This window comes from Macaca fascicularis, chromosome X (assembly GCF_037993035.2).
Source record: "Macaca fascicularis isolate 582-1 chromosome X, T2T-MFA8v1.1".
Classification (NCBI taxonomy): domain Eukaryota; kingdom Metazoa; phylum Chordata; class Mammalia; order Primates; family Cercopithecidae; genus Macaca; species Macaca fascicularis.
Window position 1 is genome coordinate 90,840,024 of NC_088395.1, and position 24,232 is coordinate 90,864,255.

Below are 24,232 nucleotides of genomic sequence, written 5' to 3' on the forward strand. Positions count from 1 at the left end.
ACAAAGACATTACTTATCTTAAAAATGTTTTCTTGCTTTTATTGATACATAACAATTGTACATATTTATAAAGTACATACAATATTTTGATACATGCATAAAGTGTTTAATTATCAAATCAGCATATTTAGGATATCCATCACCTCAAAGACTCATCATTTCTCTGCACTGGGAACATTTCAAATCTTCTAGCTACTTTGAAGTATACAACAAATTACTAACTATAGTCACACTATTGTGCTATTGAACACTAGAACTTATACCCTTTATCTATCTGCATATTTGTACCCATTAACCAACACCCCTTCACACCACCACCCCTCCTAGCTTCTGAAAACCATCACTGGACTCTCTACCCCCAAGAAATAAAAATTTTAGCTCCCATATATGAATGAGAATGTGCACTATTTGTCTTTCTGTCCTTTGCTTATTTCACTTAACATAATGGCTTCCAATTCCATCATGTTGCTGAAAATCACAGGATTTTGTCTTTTTATGGCTTAATAGTAGTACTCCTTTGTATATATGCACCGTATTTTCTTTATCTGTTAATCCATCGATGGACACTTTTGTTGGTTCTGTATTTTGGCTATTGTGAATAGCGCTACAATAAGAAATACAATAGGGGTGCATGTATCCCTTTGATATACTAATTTCCTTTCAATTGGTAAGTACCCAGCAGTAAGATTGCTGCATCATAAGGTAGTTCTATTTTTATTTTTTGAGAAACCTCCATACTGTTTTCCATGACTGCACTAATTTATATTTCCACTAACAGTGAATAAGAGTTCCCTCTTCTCTCCATCCTCACCAGCATCTGTTAATTTTTATATTTTTGTAATAGCCATTCTAACTGGGGTAAGATGACATCTCATTATGGTTTTCATTTACATTTCCCTGATGATTAGTGACGTTGAGCATTTTTTTTTTTCATATACCAGTTGGCCATTTGCATGTCTTCTCTTGCAAAATGTCCGTTCAGATGCTTTGCCCATTTTTCAGTGGGACTGTTTGTCGGTTTGCTCTTGAGTTCCTTATACATTGCAAATATTCATTCCTTGTTGGATAAGTACCTTGAAAATGTTTTCTCTCATTCTAAAGCTTGTTTCTTCACTCTGTTAATTGTTTCCTTTGCTTTGCAGAGGCTTTATAGTCCTGTTTTTTATTTTTGTTTTTGTTGTCTGTGTTATTGAAGTCTTTGCCATAAAAATCTTTGCCTTGACCAAGGTCATGAAGTGTTTCCTCTATATTTTTTTCTAGTAGCTGTATAGTTTTTGGTCTTATTTTTAAGTCTGTAACACATTTTGAGTTGAATTTTGTATGTGGTGAAATATAAGGATCTAGTTTCACTCTTCTGTATATGGATTATGGATATACAGTATTTCCAGCACCCTCTTTTGAAGAGAGTGTCCTTTTTTAAATGGATGCTCTTGGCACCTTTGTCAAAAATCAGTTGATTTTTAAAACGTGAATTTATTTCTCCACTTGCTGATCTATTCCATTGGTCTACTGTTTGTTTTTATACCAATAACATGCTGTTTGGGTTACTATAGCTTTGCAGCATACTTTGAAGTCAGGTTTTGTGATGCCTTCAGCTTTGTTCTTGTTGAGTATTGCTTTGGCTATTTGGGGTCTTTAGTGGTTCCATATAAATTTTAGAATTGTTTTTATTTTCTATGTCTGTGAATAATATCATTGGTATTTCGATAAGGATTACATTCAATCCGTAGCTTGCTTTGAATAGTATGGTCATTTTAATAATATTAATTCTTGCAATTTGTAAACATGAGATGTATTTTCATTTGTTTGTGTCCTCTTCAGTTTACTTTATCAGTGTTTTCTAGCTTTTGTTGTAGAGCTCCTTCTCCTCCTTGTTAAATTTATTGCTAGGTACTTTATTTTTTTGTAGATATTATAAATGGAATTGCTTTCTTGATTTCTTTTTCAGATAGTTCACAATTGGTGCATAGAAATGCTACTGATTTCTTAATATTGATTTTGTATTCTGCAACTTTACTGAAATTTTAATCATTTCTAAGACTTTATTGATGAAGCCTTTAGGCTTCCCCCCTTCCCAATTGAGATAGAGTCTCACTCTGTCCCCCAAGCTGGAGTCCAGTGGCATGATCTTGCCTCACTGCAACCTCTGCCTCCCAAGTTCACGCAATTCTCCTGCCTCAGCCTCCCGAGTAGCTGGGATTACAGGCATGCGCCACCATGCCTGGCTAATTTTTGTATTTTTAGTAGAGACGGGGTTTCGCCATGTTGGCCAGGCTGGTCTCAAACCCCCGACCTCAGGTGATCCGCCGCCTTGGCCTCCCAAAGTGCTAGGATTACAGGAGGGAGCCACTGCTCCCAGCCAGCCTTTAGGCTTTTCTATATATATGATCATATCAACTACAAATAGAGACAATTCGACTTCCTCATTTCCAATTTTGATGCCCCTTCTTTCTTTCTCTTGTCTGAATGCTCTGTCTAGGACTTATAATATTCTGTTAAATAAGACTGGTAAAAGTGGGCATCCTCGTTTTGTTACATTTCTTGGAGAAAAGGCTTTCATCTCTTCCACATTCAGTATAATATTAGCTGTGGGTTTGTCATATAGGGCCTTTGTTATGTTATGTTCCTTCTATGTCTAATTTGTTGGAAGGTTTTATCATGAATTAATATTGGATTTTGTTAAATACATTTTCTCCATCTAAAATGCAGATGATCACATAGTTTATGTCCTTTATTCAGCTAATGTGATGTATCTTTTTAAAAATTTACGTATGTTGAAAAATCCTTGAATCCCTGAGATAAATCCCACTTTATAATGGTGTATTATTTTTTTCATGTGTTCTATGATATTCTACGATATCATTTGTATAACATCTTAGGAAAATGTAAACTGTAGGGCCAGAAAACAGATTAGTGGTTGTCAAGGGTTGCAGATAAAAGGCAAGGGTTTTGTTCAAAGGGCCACATGTTTTGGGGTTGATACAAATGTTCTGTGGTTGTGGTTACATGATTGTATGTGTTTATCAAAACATATAACTGTATCCTAAAAATGTGTTTTATTCTACAAAAAATATTCTTCAGTAAACCTCACTTATAAAATAGGACATCAAACAAGCAAAAAGTATGGAAAAACACACATAAATGCACAAATTATGAACAAAAGTGAAGGGTAATGGTAAAAGACTTGAAGGTGGAGAAGCACAAATAGTAGATTTTGCAAAAGGACATTTCGAGGTTCAAGGAGAATATTTAAAGGTGAGGAAACTTTGTGACCAAACCAGCCCTGGTTCCCTTTGTTATGGGTGGGAGTGTTTATGTGCCAATTATAGAATAGTATCTCATATCTTGTTTACCAATAGCCTATAATTTCACCTGATTTTTCCTCCCTTGAAAATACTGAGTACTGTCATTCTAGAGTATCTATGCAACATATTCCCTGCAATAGTGCAGAGCTTGTGAAAATGGGGAGTCCAGAGTGATTGTCTTGATATGCTATACCCTAAGGTCAATTGCTCCACCTAAACAGATTTTGATCAATACTCTCAGAAAGAAGCACATGCAAATTTGAAAATTTTAATATCTATATGTGTTATTTGGAGGTGGCCACAACATACCTTAGATTGTTTTAGTAAATGGCAGAAAAGTGACTTACATTTCTTAAATACATTTTACTCACATTCGGTTAACATATACAAGAGGAGTGGAAATCATTATTTGAGTGCTCTTAGATTCCTTTTATTTGGAATGTGTTTAAAATATATGTGATAAAAACGTATATTTGGGAAATGTAATATATTTAAAATGTAATATTCATGTTCAGTATCATAGAAATGAACATATGTGTAGATACAACAAATACTAATGTTGAGAACACTTGCTTAAAGTAAAAGGTTATACTGCTTCTCAAATGCTGCTATTTTGAGTTCCTTATGATCACTTGGGTCTGTGCTACTGAGTTTCTGATTACTACATTATTACATTTTCACATTATCACAATTTGCAGATGAACATGTTTCAGAAAAAGAGCAACATTTTAAACTTCTTCAAAGAGAAAAGATAGCCATAATACCAGTCTGTTCAGTAACGAACACCCCTACCAACCAGGTGGCTTTATGCCATTGCAAGTTATCCTGTTGCTTAATCTTAATTATACATCTTTTTTGAGGGGGGGAAAGTAAATTAATAGTGAAAGAGAATTATTTATTAATATATTTTTACATTTATAATTTATTTACCCTGCCTATACCCAAAAACAATTTGAGGCACCACATTGATTATATTCACTGGAGCAAAGAAATGGGCATTAAATAAATGACTTAAATTAATAGAAGTTAAATTATCCACAGATGCTATCCATTCCCTTTATTTGCAGTACATCTAATTGTAATATCCAGCTGGTTGCCTTCACAACATCCCACCTCCTTCAACCTCCCTTTATTCTTTTCCATATTCCCTCCCACTTCTGCCTTCCCACTTTCTTCTCTCCCCACTCTGGATTCAGACTCCATTAGCCCCTTTGCACTCCCTATTGACTCTCTTATCTCATTGTTGCCCCCTCAATAAAACTGCCCTTCTCCCTCCTTTGCACCCTCTCCTTAACACCCTCATTCCCTTCATACCAGGCCCAGCCCCCATCCCTTTGTCCCCTTCTCACTCATGCCTTATATCATCCCTGATCTCCTGTCTCCCAGCCCTTCTACTTTTAGTCTACCCTCGGTTTCAGGGAACACTCACCTACTACCTCCCTAATACTACTTGGATTACCACCTACTAGTTACCACTATGCCCTCTGGACAGTTTTACCTGCCTTCCAGTCTTTTATTATATGCAGCTAAGTTTGTTCCAAAGCGGCCATCTCACTTTACTGAGAATGTTAAACCTCCAACTACTCACCTCTCATGGCATATGGTCCGTGGTGCTTTTGACTAAGTTCACATTCTTACATAAACAGTGATAATCATATGTGCTGATTGTCATTTCCCTTACAATAGAATATCATATAAACATGTGGTGCTAGAACAGCTGAGTATGTTTAATAAAAATGCTAAGGAATTATTTAGAACATATTGTATGGAGTCATTAGAATTTATTTATTCAATCCTTGCATCTCTGTTAACTTCTCAAATAATGATACTTATCACTCCTAATTGTCTTACTCTGATACGACTATCTGTCTACTCAGGCTTGATTAATATCACCCATTCATTGCATGTGTACTATGGAAAGGTAACAATGCACTGTTGATCTCACCTTAATCAGAAGCAACACTCAAACTTTTATCGGGAGCACAGGGCTCTGTTTAGATTAGATGATTTTCATCTAGCATAGATGCTAATATGCTTGCAATTTTAAAAACAATTTTACTTTTCTACTTGTACTTCGAAAATAATCTGCATTTTGATTTACACACCTAATGAACAGATGAGAGTTAGATACATTGTATATAGTGTGTCCCACTTACTTGAATAAAGATTCTGATTTAGAAATATTAATTCATCATGATAAATAATTCCACCTTGTTTTCAGAGATAAAAATCAAGCTGCCAGAAAACATTTACTTAAGCTGACTTTATAAGTCTTATATAAATGAACTCTGTATTATCACTGATGCGTGCTCTGGCACATCTTTTTTTTTTTTTCAATCATTGGGAGGAAGAATTTGCTTATAGCTAACATATTTATGATTATTTCATGCTTTAGTCTGCTCTGGAGCTAACTAAATAAAATGAAAAGGTATAATTTATAGAAACAAAATTATGATTAAAATATCAGAATATAAAACTCAGTTTACATTGTCAGTACTTTTCCCCATTGAGCCTGAGTTGTTAGTGTCATGCTCAGATGTGATCCTGCAAGGAATTTGACTTGACTCAAAAGGATAACAAAGTGACAACTTCCACCTGCTTTGACTCCTGTCCAGTTCCTGTTAGAATTTTCAGAATCTTTTTTCACTATGTCATATTTAAGGGTAGGGTCAAGGCAGGAACTACTGGACTAAGGAAGGCACGGACTCTTGTCCCCAAATGCTGGGACTCTTTATAACCAGAACAGCTCACTTGGTGCATAGTGTATAAAGGAAAGGATCTTAACCATCCTGTTGCCAGCAACATTTGGCTACGAAGTTCTTTCAGCATAACTCTTCTATTTGGGAAATACCCTTATTGCAACATTTGGTCCAGAATCATCTGCTCTTTTTGCAAAAACCTCAGTCGAGCAAAGATACCTCTGCCAAACCCCACCTTCTATCCCTTTACCTTCACTTCCAGCCCATTTCTCCTGAGAAAACCATATTGCCATGGGAATTTATTTACTATCTGTTGCCTCCAGACATAATCTCTATCAGACTTAATCAAGCCTACTACTTTTGATTATTCATTTAAATTATTCTCTTTCTTGACTATCCTAGTGCCAACTCCACCAGGAAAGATCCAAGTAACCATCCTGGTGCAAGCCCCTGTTATATCTATAGTTATTCGGTGTAACAACAGGTTAGCTGCTAACAGCCTTGTTTTAGCCCCATTGTTTATGAGATCTTTCTTTCACAATGTCCTCAGTGTGCATGAGTATAAGAATCCTTAAGAGCTTCATTTTGATTCTGCTGTGTTCACCTGAGCCTTTCCTGCATAATTGATACTCGTTAGCCCCTACTGCCCTACTGGGGGGTGCTGTGCTAGTCCGACAGGTGTAAATTTTATTAAATGTGTGTCACTACAGCACTCTTCTTGGAGATAATGCTTTAAAATATCGAGTATTGACACATTTCATTTCTCTAATAATCAATGATGCTGAGCTTTTTACATATATGATTGTTGGCCACATGTATATCTTCTTTTAAAAAGTGTCTGTCCATGTTCTTCGCTCACTTTTTAATGGGGTTGTTTGTTGTTGTTGTTGTTTCTATATTTGTTGAAGCTCCTTATAGATGCTGGATATTAGACCTTTGTCAGGTGGATAGTTTGCAAATATTTTCTCCCACTCTGTGGGTTGTCTGTTCACTCTGTTGATAGTTTCTCTTGTGCAGAAGCTCTTTAGTTTACATGGATTCCGTTTGTCAATTTTTGCTTTTGTTTCAATTGCTTTTGGTATCATTGTCATGAAATATTTGCCTATTCCTATGTTCAGAATGGTATCACCTAGGTTGTCTTCCAGGGTTTTTATAGTTTTGGATTTTATATTTATGTTTTTAATCCATTGATCATTAGAATAATGCAAATCAAAACTACAATGAGATACGATCTCACAACAGAGTGGCTATTACTAAAAAGTCAAAAAAATAACAAATAATGACGAGATTGAGGAGAAAAAGGAGCATGTATACAATGTTGGTGGGAATGTAAACTAGTTCAACTATTGTGGAAGACAGTGTGGCAATTCCTCAAAGACCTAAAAACAGAAATACCACTTGATCCAGCAATCCCGTTCTTGGGTATATACCCAAAGGAATATACACTGATGTTGGAGTAAAGATGCATGTCTGTATTTGAGAAAATCCCCTCTAATTACTCAGCCACCACTGTTTGTAGCTACTTTTTCATATGCTCTGTATTATTTGACTTGCTGACATTTCAAATGTTAACTTTAGAGTCCTTTTTTTTCCTTATTACACATTTTTTGGTACCATTTTACATCAGTAACTACAAAAACCAGCTTAGAATTTCTGTCACCTTTTCCCCTTTCCTAATAAGCTTGCTTTCACAAGGATATACTAAACTATCCTTGCCAATCGTCTTCAAACAATGCCTTTTATTTATTCAAAAATCTACAGTATACTATGTTTTTCATTAATTAGCACTATGGCTGTTAATGTTCAGACAACATAGAAGTTGAGGATTTAGGCAGTTTTCTGAACAAACGTTACATTTGTAAATGTTTAACACCAATATTTTCCTAGTTTCAAGCAAAATTTGAATTTTGCTTAAAATATCCAGGTGCTATAATTGAGGCCAAAGAGGTCACCTTTTTGTTAAATCAGGTGGATAATTACTCTAATTCTACAGTTTACTTTGCATGAAGTAATTAACTGAGATAAATTTCCACTGAAAATTTCAGTGAAAAGAAATAGTCAAAAATGAGTGCTGAGTATCTTCAAGCCCAAACAAGTAGGTAATTGCCTGAAGTCACTAGTTGTTTAGTTAACCAGTCTCGGTTATTGAAATATAACCATGGTGAAATTGGAAGAAAGAAAAATAAACATCCCTTTAGCATGCCTACCACAGTGCTCAATCATATATACTCAGAGTTAGTAGCACATTCAAAATTATACCTTTCTTCAATTTCTCATTTTACTTCTTAAAGTAAGTTTATGTTGTCAACATTTATGTTAGTACAGAATAAAAAATGACTTGAGAGCAGCTTAGTAGTTCACTTTATTTGAGTCATTTTTCACAAACATCTGCTTTGGACATGAAGAAAGACTCTAGAGGTAGAAAACTTAGCAAGAACTAGAATAATCTAATAAATCTGAAATGTGATGATTAACTAGAAATATTTTCGCATATATCATTTCTATTTTGCTAGAACACAGCCTAGAAAGTCAGGATAAACAAATGACAAATGTATAGGCATACTGAAAACTGGAAAAAAAGGTTGGTGTTAAATAATGTCAAATGTAAAAGAGGGTCTCGGAAATCTTAACATCTCTGAAACGGTTTAAAAACATCCCTGAGGGCAAATGATGTTGAAATTATGAGAAACAAAATGAACGTTTAGGAGTCCAATTTTCCCCTTTGAACTGGTGAATGAACCTTATTTCACAACCTTCTATTACTCACAAGGTTTTGCAAAATTCAAATAGACCCACTTAGCCATATATATGGCCAATCTGTACTAAAGTCATTTCATAGTTAGCTATTTACATTATTCAGAGAAATCTCAAAGGGGAAAATTTTAAACCTATCTTTACTTTTAAATACATCTACTTTTTTAGTATTATAGAGTGAGGAGAAATGTTACATAAAAAATAAACTTCTGACTTGCCTCACTATAATTAAAGCTTATCTCATCTAGTCTGACTTGGGTGGAAATGTTGAACAGCTGTCTGATCCACCCCTTCTACCCCTAATACCTTTCCAACTATATGAAGACTTGTGGTTAAGCTAATCCTTCAGTTCTCCTAGGCTTCTTTTACAAGGGCAATTTTCTAAAACTTTCAAAGGAATCACTTTGGCTAGCTTACCCTGGCCCTTCTCTAAATGCCCCCTGAATGTAAAATAAAAGTTGAAATGATTAAAGTGAAAAGATAAATAAATACTCCACGTCTCAGTTAGACCATAGATGCTGAAACTGAATACATTATTCCACTTGGAAGACATGAAAAAATCCTAACACAGAATATACCAAGATTACATCTCAGCTCCTTCATGCTATTAATATATCTATATAAAAGATAATGTTCACATTTACAACCATAGGGCTTTCCATTACTGGCTATTTTTTTTTTAAACCTATGACTCCCACAGGCCTAATGCAGTTATTTGCTATACTTATATATAATGAATCCAGGACCATCTTGTACTCCTCTGAAATCTGGTATTCCTCCCTCAGTGGGCTTACTTTTAATTGACTTTGTCTTGATTATTTTTACCCGTTTCAACTTGTCAAACTTGTTTAGCATCCCAATCTTATCTCACTTCTCCTAACCCCTATACTGACAAAAGCAGAATTCTTTGAGTATGCATTCCTTAAAGAAAGTCTCAAAAATGATATACCTATTTGATGAGTCTGCATACAGTCGTGACACTAAGGCATTCAACATTCCTGCCCCTTGTTCACTGCCTAATAAAACCCAAAGTCTTGTTTATTGATGCTCTTACCTGATTCCCAGGTCTTTGCTAATGTTCAAAGAATGGGATGCAACAGCACAGGCTTAAATTGGAGTCAGCCCTACAGCCAGATGCTCTACAATGTGTTCTTCTAGAACTTATTGCACCTCAAAATAGTTACTATCTGTAAGTGTTTTCCCCCTGGAGTACAACCTGGAAAAAAAAAAAAAAAAAAGTGACTCCAGCCGGAACAGTGGTAAAGCTGGGAAACAAGGCAACTGAGTACATGAGGAAGGAGGGGACAGAATGGGGAAACAAGTTCCCAAAATAGGAGATATCACCTTAACTCTTGCTCTCTGGGGATTCAGAGATAGCTTTATGCTGTCTGTAATATACAAGAGGAAGAAAACGCAAAAGAAAGGGTGAATGAGACTTCACCCCTTACAAAGTGTAGGCCTTATATATCCCTCAGGCACAGGAGGGAAAATAGGCCAACTTATTCCCTCTTCCTCTATCTTCTCCTGGGATGTTCACTTATACTTTCTTACTTAAATTCCTGGTATTTCCATCTTGGAACTGTCTCTATCCCTGGGCAGTTATCAGCATAAATATACCCTTCCACCTCAGCCGGGATGTTCTGGGCCACCAGCCAATTGTGTATGTCCCCTCTATCAATAATTAGATTGTGCCTAATCATATAGCATTTAGATGCTACAAATATCAACATGAGTAATTAACTTGGACTGTGAACCCAATTTACAGCATTCAATACATATTGAGTAATAATAAACTAGTATATTATTATATCCGTGTAAGTTTGTGATAAAATAAAAAAATAGATTATATCAAAGTATTTAGGGTTTGTGGAGATTAAAGTATTTATGTGTTGAGAAGATACTTGGAATTTTAATTTCCATAGTATAGATGTAAGCAAAGTTAATTTGGAATCTTAAGCACTTGGATTTGTGTGGGACAGAGGACAGCTGAAGCCTGACACTTAATTTTTATTTTATTCATTTCTAATTTATACTTAATTCCAAAAAGTATTCAATGCAGCTGGCATTGAATTGGAGGTATGCTATAATCAATCATATATTAAATAATTTCATTCAAATATTTTAAAAATGAATGACTCTAATATATTTGCACCATTTCTATTTTTATTTAAATGCCCCAAATAGCTAGGTTGAAAAACAGTTTTTATCTTTTTTAAGGAACATTTAATGATGAGAGGAATCGCAAGGCATATTTCTGAAATGGCAGGTCTTTGTTCTAAGGAATGGATATGTGACAGAACATTTTTCTCCATCAAAATAATGTATCCCTATCTCTTTCCTTTTTCAACTCTCTTCAATTTTGTAATGTAATTTAATGTAATAGAAGAATAGTGTTCTTCCTATTAGAGGTAAGTAATCATTACTACTGTATAATGATGTCCTTTTTTTCTCATTTTTTAAAGGTACTCTTTGAAAACATTTCTTCACATTAGCTGTTAGAATCAATTATCAAGACTCCAAACTCACGATTGTTAGTCACCCTTGACTGAGTTAATAGTTGACTATAAGCATTGTGATTGATATGAATCAAAACAATAAAAATAGCATCCAATTTTATAGATGAGAGTGGTTAATTTCGAAGAAAAATAAAATTCAGGAAGAAAAGGAAAAAATCTAGTCTAGGTAATATGCTAGATTCTTCATATGTTACCTAATTAAATCGTGAAAATTCTATAAAATAGGTATCATTATCCCCATTTTGCAGATAAGAAAACTGAAGTTCAAAAATGTGAATTGCCCACAACTATTTAGTGGCATAGCTCAAAGTGGAATTGAAATCTGTTTGAGTTCTAAGGTTGTGCCCTTAATCACTACTCACCACTGTGGTAAAGGGAGAGCATAATGAAGAATGAGGTACAAAAACAAACTAATTTCCAATAAAAGTGGCTACTCATTCCTTTCCTTGCTGCTCTTCTACTCTGCCCCAACAATAAAACAAAATAATATAGATTATCTATTAACTGCCAAAGTATATTTACATAGCTGAACTGCTTCTAAATGAATTGCGTTTATAAAAATTGATGAAGATTTTTGCATGTCCACATTCAGAAATAAGTGTTTGAAAAAATGAATTCTAAGTACTGAGGTTTAGGACTGTTAGTTAAAAGCATTAAATATCTTTACTATTTCAAGTCCCCAAACTAGCCTGTGTGTTTGTAATATAATCATTTATACTGCCATATAAACTCTTGGGAACCTATTCCCAAAAAATACAATTAAAGAAAAACATTGTGAGGGTAAATTATAAATGATTAAACATGAGCTGACATGGATGTAGCATTAGTATCCTAACACCAATGCACAATGCACAATCGACTAAAGGTCTTTATTGGCTTTGTACATTGGTTGATGACTTGATGGATTTGGTGAATAACTAGAAAATTTTACAGCCAGAGCATGTATGTAATAATAATCAAATATTTGAATCTTTAGCAACTTCCTGGAGGCATAGGTCTTTCCAAACCTGAAAAACAACCATTATTTAATCTTACTACTCCCTCTAGCTATCACCTTATTTTATTTTCGTTTCATGGTCAAACTTCTCAAATAGTCTACATGAGCTTACTCCTCTTTCTATATAACCTCTCCCTCTAGATACCACTTCAGTTTTATTTCTGCTCCACCTCACTAGGGCAACTGCTTCCTCACAGTTTACCAATGACCTTCTTGTTAAGAAATCCACATTCTCGCTTCACAGCATGTTGCCCATCACCTCCACCTTGAATTTTTTTTCATTGACCTCCATACCACTATCTAATTTTATTCTTTCCCTTTCTCCCCATATACTTATTCTTTATTAACTTCACTGGTTACTCTTCCTTCTACACCTTTTTGTGGACTGATTTTCCAATGCTCTTGCTCTTTTTTCATTCTTTACCCTAGAAATTTCATTCATTTTAATGACTTCTATGACATCTGTGTTGATGACAGCTGAAATGTAGCAGGACGAGCCACAGACAAAACCCCTCAGACACCAGGTTAAAGAAGGAAGTGGCTTTATTTGGCCGGGAGCATCAGCAGACTTGCGTCTCAAGAACCAAGCTCCCGAAGAAAGTGTTCCTGGCCCTTTTAAGGGCTTACAACTCTAAGGGTCCACGTGAAAGGGTCGTGATAGATTGAGCAAGCATGGAGTATGTGACTAGGTAAGGGTGGTGAGCAAGGCAAGTATTTCTCCATACCATTGTCTGTGATCTATAGATAGCACAAGCGGTTAGGGTGGGGGTTAATCTTTAACCTACAGGCCTGACCAGTGGTGCTGATCAGTCTGTTATTTTTCAGTTTTTACTTCCTCCTTTTCTTTGGAGACAGGAGACAGTAAGAGAAATGACCTCCCTCCTCAAAGCTAAATCTTCAGACTACCTCCAGCCTCATAATTCCTGCTGAATATGTTTACTTGATTATTAATTATTAGTATAGATTAGTCAAGTCCAAAATAGAACTTACCATATTTTCCAAGTAAATATCTTTTCCCTGTCACCTTCATCACTTGTAACATTCTCCCATCTATGATTTATCTCTTTTCTTCACTTGTTACATCAAGTCAGCTACAAAGTTCTACCAAATTCTCTCTTTCTCACTGTTCTTATGCCTCTAAGTCAATTGGACACACCTGTTCAAGTTAGAGCTGGACCAAAATACAAAGCTACTACTGGCACTTTGCATTATGGCTCCAGAATTTACCAAGTCTAGATCTCATGCTTTTGCTCTACCACTTGCTCTGTCATCCTAGATACTTGCATATTGGCCATTTTTCTCTCCCAGTTCTCTTCTACTAAAATATTAGTTTCAAGGATTTAGCATTTTATATTTAACATTTGTTCCTTTCCAAGACATGATTTCCAACTTTTCCCTTCTGGTAAGACTGTATAACATACCCAGTGGCCCTGCCATGTAATAAAAATTACTGATGTTTTGACATGTTTTAAGAACCTAGAAACTATGTAATTCTACTGCCTGCCTGCTTGCTTGAACTACAACCCTCTTGGAAACCCAATCAGGGGAAAAATGGAATAGACTGTTCCTGTCTTAACTTGTCTATTCAGCGTAAATCCCACTATCAAATATTTCAATTATTCTTTTGACCATTTCCTCACCTTTCTTATTCATTGTCCTTATGTAGCATCCACGTGATAAAATTCAAGCCATGTGTCAATCCAAATGTCCACCTCTCTGGCCCTACTATGCTGAGCTCCTGAATGTTGTTGGAGAAAATTACAAATTAGTCTATTGCAAGTTCTTGGTCTTTAATCTCAGCTTGCTTCCAATGCCACCCAGTAATCTTCCTATTGTTCTCTCTTAATAACAGCTCTTTCAAACCTTTTCTACTCTCCTACCACTACTACCCCTCTGCCCCACAGTCCCTTCAGATAATTTCACCTCTTACTATGTGGAAAAATTAAAAACTATCATAAGAGAACCCTTCAAATGTTCTGCCCCTCCACCTATAAACGTCCCTGCTCAGCACTCAGTCTCTGTTCCTTTTTCTGTAACAATAGAAAAGGTGATCTACTCTAATATAAGGCTAATACTTCCACATATACTCTTGATCCTATTGTTTCCTGATGTCTCAGATTGCCATCACTTCATCAAGTCCCCCACCCCAAGTATGCCTGCTCTCTTTCTCTCTCCTGAATCTTTGTCCTTTCCCTCCCTACTATATCTTCCCAACAGCACTGAAATATACTTAACTCTCTATCTTAAAAAAAAAAAAAAGAACATGACTCCCCTTGATCTGATGCCCACACTAATTACTGCACCAATCTTTGATTATGCATAATACCCAAGTTTCTTTAAAGAGTTGCCTCTCCTAATTGTTTCAATGTCCACTCATATCATTTATTATTTAATTTACTATAATTTTGTATCCACTCCATTGATTCATTGACATTGCCAAAATCAGTAATGACCAATGTAATATCCAGTGGTCACATGGACCTCTCCCTCTTACTGAAATTCTTTTGGTTTCTAAGACACTATCCTGCCTCTCCTCCTAGCTATGTAGCTGCTGCTTCCCTGTCTTTTTGAGGGGAGAATCTCTACTTCCTTCAACAGTCCTTATTTTTCCTTCTTTTTTTATTTTTTGAGGTGGAGTCTCACTCTACTGCCCAAGCTGGAGTGCAGTGGTGCCATGTGGCCTCACTGCAACCTCTGCCTCCTGGGCTCAAGCTATTCTCCTGCCTCAGGCTCGCTGGGATTATAGGCACATGCCACAATGCCCAGCTATTTTCTGTATTCTTTGGTAGAGATGGGGTTTCACCATGTTGTCCGGGCTGCTCTCGAACTGCTGACCTCAAGTGATCCACCTGCCTCGGCCTCCCAAAGTGCTGAGGTTACAGGCATAAGCCACTGCACCAGGCCCAAAAGTCCTTTAAATGTTGATGTTTCTTAGTGTTCTATCCTCAGTCCTTGACTTTTTTCATTTTACATTGTCTTCCTTATGTAGTCCTATTCCCGTATGCTAATAAATCACAAATTTAAACTCCGACCCAAATCTCCCTTTTAAACTATGAGATATGTCCTACTTAAACTTCCCTCAGGCTACTCCATTCAACATATCCCAAACTGCATTTGTCAACCTCTATCTTTAACTTCAAATTTCCAGAACTGCTCCTCCCACTTTGTTTCTATTGCCAGTAAATGATCTCATCATCTACCTCATTGTCCTAACCCAGAAACCTAGATGTCAACTTTGACTATTCTTCTTCACTGAACTTTTCAACATATCCTAGATGGTCAGCACTTTCACAACACAGTCCTTTTGCAAATAATGCCTCTCTGCCTGAAATACGCTAATTTCTTCCTCTTTACCTAGGACACCTCCTACTAATCTCACCCAGATTTCTTCTTGAAGACTTTACATTAAGAACCCCTCCAGGACTTTACTCTTCTGAGTTTCCATAACATCCTACTCAAAACTTTGCTGTGCTATGTACCCGATTTTCTTCACTTCTCTATGGTCCCCATAAGACTGTAAGTAATGTGAAGGTAGAGGCTTGTGCTTTAGTCATGTTTGTATCCATGCACTTAATATGGTAAAACATTGACACTTAAAATGGGCTATTGAATAACATTTTAAAGGTTTATCAGAATAAAATAGGCAGACAGAAAGAAAAACTAGAGAAAAGTATCAAAATGGTTTTGGTAAGAAGATGTAGAAGTGTCCAATCTGTGGAAAACAGAGATTTTTTCTTCATCTCTCAACATTAACACATTTTAATCACATTTTAGTCTAATTATTAAACTATAGTGCTAATTGTAGGATTATCAGAAAACACAGATAAATTTTTTTATTATTATACTTTAAGTTGTAGGGTGCATGTGCACAATGTGCAGGTTTGTTACATATGTATACATGTGCCATGTTGGTTTGCTGCACCCATTAACTCGTCATTTACATTAGGCATTTCTCCTACTGCTATCCCTCCCCAATTCCCCCACCCTATGACAGGCCCCAGTGTGTGATGTTCCCCGCCCTGTGTCCAAGTGTTCTCATTGTTCAATTCCCACCTATGAGTGAGAACATGAGGTGTTTGGTTTTCTGTCCTTGCGATGGTTTGCATAGAATGATGATTTCCAGTTTCATCCATGTCACTACAGAGGACATGAACTCATCCGTTTTATGGCTGCATAGTATTCCATGGTGTATATGTGCCACATTTTCTTAATCCAGTCTATGACTGATGGACATTTGGGTTGGTTCCAAGTCTTTGCTATTGTGAGTAGTGCCACAATAAACATACGCGTACATGTGTCTTTATAGTAGCATGATTTATAATCCTTCGAGTATATACCCAGTAATGGGATGGCTGGGTCATATGGTATTTCTAATTCTAGATCCTTGAGGAATCGCCACACTGTCTTCCACAATGGCTGAACTAGTTTACACTCCCACCAACAGTGTAAAAGCATTCCTCTTTCTCCACATCCTCTCCAGCACCTGTTGTTTCCTGACTTTTTAATGATTGCCATTCTAACTGCTGTGAAATAGTATCTAATTGTGGTTTTGATTTGCATTTCTCGATGACCAGCAATGATGAGCATTTTTTCATGTGTCTGTTGGCTGCGCAAATGTCTTTTTTTGAAAAGTGTCTGTTCATATCCTTTGAGCACTTTTTGATGAGGTTGCTTGATTTTTTCTTGTAAATTTGTTTAAGTTCTTTGTAGATTCTGCATATTAGCCCTTTGTCAGATGGGTAGATTGCAAAAATTTTCTCCCATTCTGTAGGTTGCCTGTGCACTCTGATGGTAGTTTCTTTTGCTGTGCAGAAGCTCTTTAGTTTAATTAGATCCAATTTATCTATTTTGGCTTTTGCTGCCATTGCTTTTGGTGTTTTAGTCATGAAGTCCTTGCCCATGCCTATGTCCTGAATGGTATTGCCTAGGTTTTCTCCTAGTGTTTTTATGGTTTTAGGTGTAACATTTAAGTCTTTAATCCATCTTGAATTAATTTTTGTATAAGGTGTAAGGAAGGGATCCAGTTTCAGCTTTCTGCATATGGCTAGCCTGTTTTCCCAGCACCATTTATTAGATAGGGAATCCTTTTCCTATTTCTTGTTTTTGTCAGGTTGGTCAAAGACCAGATGGTTGTGATGCGTGTTGTTATTTCTGAGGTCTACGTTCTATTCCATTTGTCTATATCTCTGTTTTGGTGCCAGTACCATGCTGTTTTGGCTGCTGTAGCCTTGTAGTATAGTTTGAAGTCAGGTAGTGTGATGCCTCCAGCTTTGTTCTTTTAATTTAGGATTGTCTTGGCAATGCAGGCTCTGTTTTAGTTCCATATGAACTTTAAAGAAATTGTCCCACAATGGTATCATAATTCATTTCAGATTATTTTTAAATATCTTCATAACGAAAAATTATGATGAATATTATAACGAATTCCTGTATATCCCATGATTATTACTTCTCAAGAACTCTTAGAAAAGTGGAAGAGAAAGTCAGAAGCGGAGGTTAGAATGATGCAATGTGAGAAAGACTCAACCTGCTGTAACTGGCTTTAAAGATGGAAACGGACCATGAACCAAGGATTATGGAGGCCTCTATATGTTGGAAAAAACAAGGGAACTGTTTTTCCTCTAGAGCTTCTAGAATGAAAGACAGACCTGCTGCCATCTTGATATTAGCCCAACAACAACAACAGAAAAAATAATAACAAGGAAAAGTAAAATACTTGTGTTACTTGTGAAGGAAATCTTCCTGTACAGTTGGTCTGCCTGCTACCAGGGATCAGGAACAAAGGAGGTAGAACCTGAAGAAGAGGGTTACCAATTCATTTTTGACAAAAGCACCAAGAACATACTTTGAGGAAAAGGCACTCTCTTCAATAAAAAGTGCTGGGAAAACTGGATATTCATATGCAGAAGAATGAAACTAGGCATCTATCTCACACCATATACAAAAATCAAATGAAAACGGGCTGAAGACTTAAATGTAAGACCTGAAACTATGAAGTTCCTAAATTAAAATTTGGGGAAATGTTTCATGACATTGGCCTAGGCAAAGACTTCTTGCGTAACACCTCAAAAGCACAAGCAGTCAAAGCAAAAATGAACAAATGAGATCCCATCAAGCTGAAAAAACTTCTCACAACAAAGAAACAATAAATAAAGAGACAACCTACAAAGTGGGAGAAAATATTTATAAACTATTCAACTGACAAAGGATTATGAACCAGAATATAAAAGGAACAAAAATTAATAATAAAAACAAATAATCCGATTAAAAGTAGGCCAAAAATCTGAATAGACATTTCTCAAAGACAACATTCAAACAACCCATAGGTATACGAAAAAAGGTCAACATCACTAATCATCAGAATAATGTGCATCAAAGCCACAATGAGATATCATCTCACCCCAGTTAAAATGTTTTTTTTTTTTCATAAAAATAAATAATAATGGATTCTGGTGAAGATGTGGAGAAAGAGGAACTCTCGCACACTGTTTGTGGGAATGTAAATTAGTACGGCCATGATGTGTAGTCACTTCATACAGTACAGTGTGAAGGTTCCTCGAAAAACTAAAAGTAGAACTACCATATAATTTAACAATCCCACTTCTAGACATGTATTCAAAAGAAGGGAAATCAGTATATTGAAGAGATATCTGCATTCCCATGTTTATTGCAGCACTATTCACAGTTGCCAAGATATGGAATCAATCTATGTGTATATCACCAGATAAATGGATAGAGAAAATATGGTATATACACTCAATGAAATATTATTCATCTATAAAAAATAATGAAATTCTATCATTTGCAACAACATGGATGGAACTGGAAGAAGTATAAGCCAAGTACAGAAAGATAAATATTGTATGTTCTCACTCATATGTGGAAGGTAAAATATTTGAATCATGGAGGTAAAGAAAGGCTAGGAAGGGTATTGAGGAGGAGGGATAAAGAGGCAGTGGTTAATGGGTACAAGAATACAGTTAAATAGGAGGAATATAATCTAGTGGTTTGGTAGCACAATAGGGCAACTAAAGTTAACAATAACTTATTGGATATTTCAAAATAACTGAGGAGTGGATTTGGAATGTTTCCAACACAAAGAAATAAGAAATGTTTGAGGTGATGAATGTTCATTACACATAGTATGCTTGTATCAAAATATCACATGTACCCCATAAATATGCACAACTCTTATGAATTTATTAAAATTTTAATTTTTTTTAAAAATGGAGGCTTCCCAGTTAAATTTGAATTTCAGATAAAAGGAGTAATTTTTAGTATAAGTATATCCAATGTCAACAGTAAATATTTTGGACATATTTATACTAAAATAATTTTTATATGAAATTTAAATTTAACTGAGAATCTTGTATTTTATCTGGCAAACTTTATTAACTGGGCATCCTGGTAAATTTTAGCTAAATCTGGTTCTCCTACTGAAGGATTTAACTTCATGGCGTTACCATGTTAACACCTCAAATACCTTTTTCATTTCTTCCCAAAAAGAAGTTTTGTCCCAGTGAAGTTGTGTCCCAGTGTCTCATACATGAGAAGCATTAGCATATGAAATTGTGGGGGAATCATATTGGGTGTCAAAGCCAACATTATAGTGGAATGTTGGCTTAGGCCCAGTGCTACAGTACAAATTCAGGCAAATCAGCTCCCCTCTTTGAATTCTAGTTTTCACGTATTCAAATGAAGGGATTTGGATAAGATCCTATAATTAGTGAATTAATTCTTGGAAGTAATGTGATGCAGTTCTATTGTAAAGGATGATAATTTTACACTTGAATGGGCAGAGCTGACACTGACACCTGCACAGGTGGCTCCCTGCCTGGAACATGGACACTGCTTCCATTACAGCAGGTGGTGCATGGCCACGCTCAGCAGCTCCAGGATTTCATCCTCTCATCTGCACTCTGCTATTGAGTTCATCCCGTGAATTAAAAAAAAAAAAAAAAAAAAAAAAAAAAAAAAAAAAAATTCACTTTTTAGTTGTGTAGCTTCTATTTGGTCATTTTAAAAATAACTTCTATTTTTTTACTGAGATTTTCTATTTTATAATTTGTTTCAAAGAATTTGTTGGCCGGGCGCGGTGGCTCAAGCCTGTAATCCCAGCACTTTGGGAGGCCGAGACGGGCGGATCACGAGGTCAGGAGTTCGAGACCATCCTGGCTAACACGGTGAAACCCCGTCTCTACTAAAAAATACAAAAAACTAGCCGGGCGAGGTGGCGGGCGCCTGTAGTCCCGGCTACTAGGGAGGCTGAGGCAGGAGAATGGCGTAAAAACCCGGGAGGCAGAGCTTGCAGTGAGCTGAGATCCGGCCACTGCACTCCAGCCTGGGCGACACAGCGAGACTCCATCTCAAAAAAAAAAAAAAAAAAAAAAAGAATTTGTTATTGATTTTTGGATCCAATTTATGATGGCTGCTTTAAAATTCTTGTCAGATAATTTCAACGTCTCAATTTTCCTGGTGTCAACTTAAGTTGTTTGTGGTTACCTCATTCAAATTGCGGTTTTCCTGGCTCTTGGCATAAAAGGTGATATTCGTTTGTGAAAAAAAAGAACTCTTAGAGGCTCTACAGTCTTTCTCACATAGTTTTCATTCCCATGGGTGTCTTTTTTCTCAACATAATGTTTAAAAAGTTGTTTCTGGCCAACCGAGATCTGTCCTGCTATAAAACTAAGGATTTTTTTTCCCTTTGCAAATTTTCCATGGTCATAGAAGACAAGTGATGAGTATCTCCCTTTTCTTTACATAAACTGCCTTCATTTTCCTGTGGACAGAAATTCCTTATCCTTCTCTTCCTCAAACAGAATAGCCTTAATTATGTTAGGGCTAGTCTCCTTCTTGATGAGTATTTGGGTCCATTTTCAGGAAAGTTCCTCCAGTTTTTCCAAGTCTTAAACCAAATAGAATGCTATTTTCAAAAAGTAAATAAACTAAAGAGCCATTTCATAATAGTAAAAGACATATTCAGCTTAGAAGATGAGAACCTGCCTTTTAACAAAGCACCAGGAATGCTTTTTTCTTTTTCAATCCTCTGTTCAGGACCACACAGAAGCAATGTCCTTTTTTCCTTGTTAATTCATGCCTAAAATGAGGTGTTCAGGGGTTAAAAAACACCAGTGAATTACTCACTGTATACAATTTCCAGCTCTTTATCAATGTCAATCAATGTCACTCTTTTTCACAGCCAGATTTCATGCAAAGTCAACATTTTAAAGTTTAATAATAATAGATTTCTGCAAGTTAATCCTGCTGATTCACTGTACTTGGTTGAGGCTGATATTTTCCCCTCAATTTCCATAGCTACCTAGACCGTAAAGACAAAAGTTTCTCATCACTTTATAAACTCTCTTACACATGACTTTTCACTAAGCAGTCTGCTAACCCAAAAAGGTTGATAAAATTGTTTCCAATTAATTTATATTATATCATACGCCACTCATTCCCAAGACTTCTCCTTGAATTTATATTCAGTGCCCACAGGAGAGGACAAATATCTTTGCCTTCTGTAAGCCAGGCTGTTTTCTATCTTTTTTGCCTGTCTATAACCCTGAAAAGAAGTGAACTCAAAAGGGAGAGGAGGCGAATATGGTAGCTAAATGGCGTGTTTTACTATCATGACCATCTTCTGCTCAACAAGCGCTGAAAAAAATAGATACCATAAATAAGAGGACAGTGCATTAGAAATAGGCTAGTGTGCTCAGCTAAGCTATAAATGAAGAAGACAGGCTTTTTGGCCTTGTGTGTGTGTCTTCTTTCTCTCCCTCTTCTCATCTGGACCTTACCCTTGTGATGCCTGGGCCCAGATTGCCTTTGCATCATCCTCCCAAATGCCCAGGTTTCCCTCCCAAACCCATTTGGCTGAAAGAGCCATCTATAATCTGGACCTTTCTCCTCCTCTATCTCATTAGTAACACTCAATTATAGTGTTCTTTCCTCCCAAGGCCTTGCTAGGCGATTGAAACTGATCTGAGAAAATAACTCGGGTTAAGATATTAATAAATGATAATGACCTAATGAGTTTCTGTTCTGAGGTAGCAAATGAGGACCATTACAGGAGCCTTCCACATCTTCTTAACTCCAGAGTGTGACACTTTCAGGCACTATGGAAGATTTTGAGAGATAAATTTGGGGCTTGCTCCAGTACCCTTTAAATCACATGCCACAGGCAGCAGCAGCCGGAATCTCTTAAGCTTCTATTACAGGTTGATAGCAGTCACATACTCTCATTTTTCTCCCCTTTTAATTTTTACCTATCAAACCCTATCCCCTGTCAGATATGATCAATGACAGAAAAGGACCTTTAGAATTTATAAAATATTGCCCGAGGACTTCTCCTCCCTTTCTTCCCCTCCCTAATAATGTGATTCTCCCTGTTTGGACAAGTGCTTAAGTGCCTGAACAAAGAGGCTTGTGTTATTAATTATGTATGTATACTCAAGGGCCTCTGCAATGGGCTTAAAAAAAATAAACTGAAAGAATAAGTAAACCAGTAAAAGGATCATGTTGGTTAGCACTTAGGGGCAAATAGACACTCTGGGTTCAGTGCCCCTTTCAATCCCACACTCCTGGAAATACCCAATTAGTGCATGTGCATTGCAAAGAAAGACCAAATGGGAATGTGTTTTGTCAGGCCTCTGCACAACCCTTGCAGAGATCCACTCACAGTTACACTAATCAGATCATTAGGTTGCACTCCACAACTTACATACATGCTAGACACGGCATTTTAAAATGTTGATATCACTGATAAATCCAAAGCCATTTGAGAACTTCTCGAATGCACTATTAAAAGCACTAAAGTTTAAAGTATGTTTAATTATTTCCCATAAACATAATTCTGAAAGCTCTTTTTGTTTATTTCAAGGGAAGAAAATCAATTTTCCATCTGCTGTTGCTAACTCTAATACTGGATGGGAAATTATATTTATAATTATTTTTATTGCTTCACCTTATATTTTTCTAGCTGTAGATCTCATTGACATAGCACTAATCATAGAAACTCTAAAATGAAAAGTCATACAGATCTTCCAAACAGGGTTTTTAAAGGAAAAATATTTGGTAGCATCAAGCACAACAATTTCTCAAGTGACGAGTTAAATGGAATTATTTATAGACTGCCACCCATTGCTTTAAAAATTACTTCTGTTTTTATACTTGCCATGAATCACTATTATCTCTCCATCTCCCTTTCTGTCTCTAGGTCTCTTTGCTCCTTCATATTCACACCTACACATTCATTCACAGTCCACATTGTCAGAGACTAAATGATTATTCTTTGCAGCTGCTGAGTCATCTGAGTCAGCTAGAAGTGCTAGAACCCTTCCTGCCCATCTGCCTAATTACTGACCAAGCACTGAATCAGAAATTGCAGTAAGTAATCACATAGAAGACAGAAAATGTCAATTCTCTTAGGAGAGGGTGAATAAATAGGCAGAGATTGTGAAATATGTTGCCTTTGGATTTTAGCTGATATACATGTTTAATGAGCAGCTTCTTACAAGCCAGACATCGGATTTTTACCTGAAATCTGGGGTGCATTTTGCTGCAGCATTTCTTAGAATCCAGAAAAAAGAAACGATACACTGCTGCAGCAAAAATGAAAATGCTCATGCACACAGGAATAATGTTTTTCTCCTCCGAGTGGTATATACCAACTCAGGATATGTGGAATCATTTACTGATGGATGTACTGATTTAAACCGAAAACTCCTTTAAAGTTAATAATCCATCAACATTCCTGAGGAAGATTATGATATGGCCATGAAGCTATGTTATTATCTTCCTTGAAGAAATATTCCAACAATTGGCAAAATTTCTTAGATTTGCAATCAAATTAGAAATCTGGCTGGTCATGGTGGCTCACGCCTGTAATCCCAGCACTTTGGGAGGCAGAGGCAGGTGGATTGCTTGAGCTCAGGAGTTCAAGATCAGCCTGGGCAACATGGG